Source organism: Fukomys damarensis, unplaced genomic scaffold, assembly GCF_012274545.1.
Source record: "Fukomys damarensis isolate Sample0158 unplaced genomic scaffold, DMR_v1.0_HiC HiC_scaffold_16, whole genome shotgun sequence".
In the NCBI taxonomy this organism is placed as follows: Eukaryota; Metazoa; Chordata; class Mammalia; order Rodentia; family Bathyergidae; genus Fukomys; species Fukomys damarensis.
In genome coordinates this window covers 30,899,914-30,904,981 of record NW_022900928.1, presented here as the reverse complement: position 1 = coordinate 30,904,981, position 5,068 = coordinate 30,899,914, and the positions used below count along the sequence as shown (strand labels likewise).

The 5,068-nt window shown below is 38.2% G+C and overlaps 1 protein-coding gene and 1 pseudogene across 1 annotated transcript in view; one reads left to right on the top strand and one right to left on the bottom strand.

Moving 5' to 3' along the window:
- The window catches only part of Rsf1 (remodeling and spacing factor 1), a 151,462-nt gene that overhangs the window by 28,254 nt on the left and 118,140 nt on the right, over window positions 1-5,068 (top strand). The gene's annotated exons all lie outside the window — the stretch shown is intronic.
- On the bottom strand, window positions 2,259-3,427 carry LOC104868541 (annotated as a pseudogene).

Genomic DNA, 5,068 nt, shown 5'->3' with positions numbered 1-5,068 from the left:
TTTTTTTTTTTTTTTTTTTTTTGGTACTGGGGATCGAAATCGTCAGGTCTTTGCACTTGCAGGGCAGGCGGCGGAACCACTGAGCTAAATCCCTGGCCCTTTCTTCAAAGAGTACTAGAATTACAGGTGTGCACCATTATTGTGCTTATCTGGAAGAGTTCTTTAAACTGGTATCTTTAAATGATTTGGGGCATTCTAGGTCTGTAAACTCCTTGGACATATTTCCAGAATTTTTTATCTTTGCATTTTTTGTGAGAATGTCCATGGATTTGATTCAAAACTCAAGATTTTATCTTATTGTCTTATGTTGGGTTCCTCCAGAAGCAGACAAAAATATGAATGGAGGTAGTTTATTTGTGAAGTATTGGCAGGAAACGGTGGGAGGGGAGGGGAGAAGTGAGGTAGCAGAGGAAAATAAGAACCAGTATAGATGTGTTATCTATAAGCACATCTATATCTGGGGCTGATTGTTCCTGTTGAGCCCTGGAATTCAAGAGTAGATAGCACCTTAGATTTATCACAAATGAATGGTTAAGGAGCTTCTGTCAGTTACTGGCTGGGGGATGCTCCTAGGAATGGTTAACTTTCTGTCCTCAGAGAAACTGTGGCAAAGACTTGGACATGTAAATACTGAGGGAATAAGTGTGAAGTGCTGCCAGCATTGGTACACAGGCAACAGTAAAACACAATTTTATTTCTTGGTTAATTGAAAAATTTAAAAGTTGCTTTATTGTCTAGAAATTCTGTGACACCAAGGAAGTTTTATGTGCTAATAATTGCATTAGGTTTTAAAAAAGGATTATTCATAGTTAATACCAAATAATAATGTGGTTATTTTTAAAGAAGTAATAATGATATTGTGGTATTATACAATGATATGTCCTGCAGTATTTGCACTAGAATTTGCTTTAAAATGAGTGGACTGTCTCTTGTTCATCTCTTCATAAAGGTTGAAATCCATGTAGTTTTGTTATAGTGCTATATTTTTGGGTTTGTTTCAATGCTTTTATAACAGTTTCTGTTTTTTCTAAAATGTTTAGGGTCACCATTGTGTTGAGTAGTTTTTCTGTCTGTATCTTTAACTTTGAGGTTATCACATGTTCATGTGGACAAATCAATTAATTTTTTTAAAAAGTCTTAAGGCAGAACTTATTTTTATTAGTTGCAATTTGACCCATACTTTATAATCACCAGCATTTTATTCAGACACCATGGTTTGTTTAGTTGGCTAATTTAGAGTCAGAATTTTGCTTTAAGTAAGACACGATCACCATCTGGTGGTGAATAACAATAACTGTTGTTTGGATATTGCTTTGTGGTCTATGAAGTGTTTTCAGATATATTTTGTCATTTATTGAAATAGCTAGGAATGACAACAGGCCATTTTTATTCTTCTTTCTGATAGGATTACAGGAACCTGTAGAATGACATGCTACTTATCTAAGTACTCTGCTTGTCCAGTGAATGTTGATTGAAAGAAAAGTATGACGTGATCACCTTAGTGAAGAATAAAGACAATATAAATTTCGCAAAGAAATGGAATTTTTTTGTTTTGTTTTTCAAGACAAAGTCTCTTTATGCAGTTGAGTCTGACCTGGAACTCACTATGTAGCCCAGCTTGGTCTTGAATTCACAGATCCTCCTGCCTCAGTCTCCTGAATGCTGGGATTACAGATGTGTGCCACCACACCTGTCTTAGAAATGAAAATTTTTAGTGTAAATTTACAGTTCTACAGGATTATCTATAAAAGAGTCATCAAACTGATTTCATAATACCTGAGATCATGTTAGTCATAAACTATCATTTAGTGTACTGTTCAAGTTTTTAAATACTATGGAATATAAGAGGTGAGGACAGAAGCCTGGTACTTCATAGAGATCTACTGCTGTATAAATAATTAAATGTATTGACTTCATTACAAATGTTCATGGAAGCATTCTTCCCTCTCATTTTGACTCTTACAAGATAGAGAAAAAGGGGAAAAAAGAAAACAAAACAAAATCCAGAAAATTAACTCCCTTGTGTTAGTCATAGCATTTGGTAGTTCACAGAGTAAATCAAATAACCTACAGCCACCTCTGCTATCTTTTTCATTTCATCTTCATCACTTTTTTGAAGTTATTTGTTCCATTGTTTTTGCTTTTATTTATTCCTATGCAACATAACCCCAGAACATAGGAGCAACTCTGCATGACTCTTGAAACTCACAGCTAGCTCCAAACAACAGAAATTTAAATTACAAAAAAAAAGATGAGTTCTATTCAGCAAATATAAAGGGTAATTTTAGACTATGTTGAACATCTCTCAGACTATTTACAGGGTCAGGACAGGGACTCAGATCTCCCCGGCCTCTTTTTTCCTCTTGTCTTTCAAAATGGCCTTCCCATTGGAGCTCTCCAGCCTCAGGTTGGTGGACCCTCCATCGCTGCGCCTGTACTCCCAGGACTGTACTCCCAGAGTGCATTTCGCACTCTGGTCGTTGGAAGGCTGGCTGTGGCTCTGGGATGGCTGCGGTGGAGCAGGCGAAGGAACGGGAAGACTTCCATCGCTCTTGGGAGGTAGATCTCCTGTGATCCTTGGTTCTTGATCCACACCACCTAGTCAGCCGCTCCTCCCACTCTCTCCTCTCTTCTCCTCAGGTGATCCTGATTTTTCTTCCGCTTTTCAGCCACAATTTTCCTTAACAGATCAAGTTTCTCTCGGATCTGAAAGAACCCCAAATGTAACTTGCTCCCAAAGTGGTCTGCCAGCCGGCAGTCGTTGTCATGAAGACCAAGCTAGGCTGAGGAGACCTCACCAGACATGTGCTTTTGCTGTTGAAAGCAGAATGCAGGCACAGAATTTCTATATTCTTCGGCTTCTTTTTTCTTTGCGCATACTTCGTCCACTTCCATTGGAATCTTCTGAGATTCATCCACATTTCCTTCAGCTCCTAGCTGCTCAGCTTTCACAAGTAGTTTTCCTATTTCTTCATTCAACTCGTGTACTTTTTCTGCCTTTGAAGAAACTTCTGCAGTGATCTCCTATGCTTCTGCCAGTCGTTTCTTGGCAAGCTCAGTTCTCTGATCACACTCTGCAATAAAGGACTCCAAGTGATTCATCGCATCCAAGTCAAAAAACAGGTCTCTTTTTTTTACTTGCAATCTCATAATCTGCTTGGAGGTCCAAGTTGTGGATTTTGTACATTCTTCTAAATCCACATGCGTGCCAGCCAGGATGTCATGGGGCAGCAGTCCAGAAGGTGACTCTTGCAAACATGGTCATCTGTAAACCTGACTCTGTCTTGTTTTGTCTCCGCTTGATGAACATGAGGCTTTTCTGCAGCTCATTTGCAGATTGATCTGGGCAGGCAGAGATACACTGAACATCTCGAGCTGTGCCCGTGAGCTGGTCCAACAGGGCATACACCTGCGCCTGGGTGGACATGGTGGCCAGGAGGGGCAGCCGCAACAGCTCCTGTTTGGACAGCAAAGATGGCATCGACAGTAGGGTCATGAAAACTCCATTGTTTTATTTTATTTTGAGACAGGTTTCACTTAAGTTGTCCAGGCTGGCTTTGAGTTCAGCAGGCATTACAGATGTGCGCTGCCGTGCCTGGCTAGTTCACATAATTTTGTTTTACACTTGCAAAAACTCTTCTCTCAATGAAATTTTTTGTTTGTTTTTTTACACTTTACTCATCTCCTCCCTTTTTTTGCTTTTCTTTTTTGTTGCTATTTTGATTTATTTACATAGTTGAGTTACCATGATCTAGGAACTGTGTTTTGTCTTGGAAATAGTGATGAAAAAGGGAGATGGGTCTGATCGTACTGGACTTATATCTAAGGATGAGATAGGGAAGGAAGAAGAGATAAATGATAGATGCATGAAATGATACCATTAAGATACTTAGGACTATTCAGTGTCAAAGTGCATATCCTTATTTTTCTTTTCCTTTCCTTTTTTTCCCCCCACAGGGGTCTAACTCTAACTTATGCTTGCAATTCATGGGCACGCCACTGAGCTACATCCCTGGCCCTGCTTTCCTTTTTTAATTTCATTTTAATTTAATCTGTCTGTCTCTCTCTCTCTCTTGTAAATATTAAACTGATGAGAACAGGTGCTACATTTGATTTTTTTTTAGTGAAAAACAAATACTACATTTTATCACTTTAGTGAAATGGGTCATTGTTTTAATTATCAGCTTTTAGAATAAATTTAAAACAATAATTTTAGCCAGTGTGCTTGCCTTTTCTGCTTTAACTATTTATATTACAAGATAATTATTCTTTTTTTTAAATTTTTTTCAGCTTTAATTGAGTTTATTGGTACATTTTAGGGATACAGTACAGTTATATTCATTGTTGAGATCTTGTACCTCTACATGACAGGTCTTGGTTCTCATTTTTTCCCCTTGTCCCTGCCCTCCCTTCACCCCCTCCTCCCCTCCCCATCTACAAACACTTTATTTCCATCTTTTCATTATCTCAGATATTTTTCTTTTCCCTTATTGCCCTTCCCCTACCCATCCCACCTTCCCTACACTTTTAGCTCCTTTCTTCCCATTTCTAAATGTCAGTAATCTTATTAAGATAATTATTCTTATTGTGTTCAATATTGATTGAATTGGTTCTTGTGGGGAAATGGTCAATTTATGACTTTGGCTCCCAGAGCGATACAGTCCATTTGCAGGTTGGGCATTGTCTATAGTAGTGTGTTACCTTCTATAGTGCTTTCTTTTTTTTTTCAGTACCTGGGATTGAACTTGGGACCTTGCACTTGTGAAGCAGGTGGTAGAACCACTGAGCTAAATCCCCAGCCCCTGTAGTGCTTACTTTTGAATTTGGTAACACAAAGCTTCTTGGTCTTTCTTCATTATCATAACTTCTAAATGAAAAATTTTAATTTAACTTAGAATTAATTTCTCTCTAGAAAAAAAAACTAAATGGTAAGTCAGAACCACTGAGCTAAATCCCCAGCCCTAACTTATTTGGTTTTATTTTTTGGGTTTTTTTTTTTTGAGACAGAGTCTCACTATGTAGTTGAAACTGACCTGGAACTCACTGTGTAGCTCAGGCTGGTTTTTTT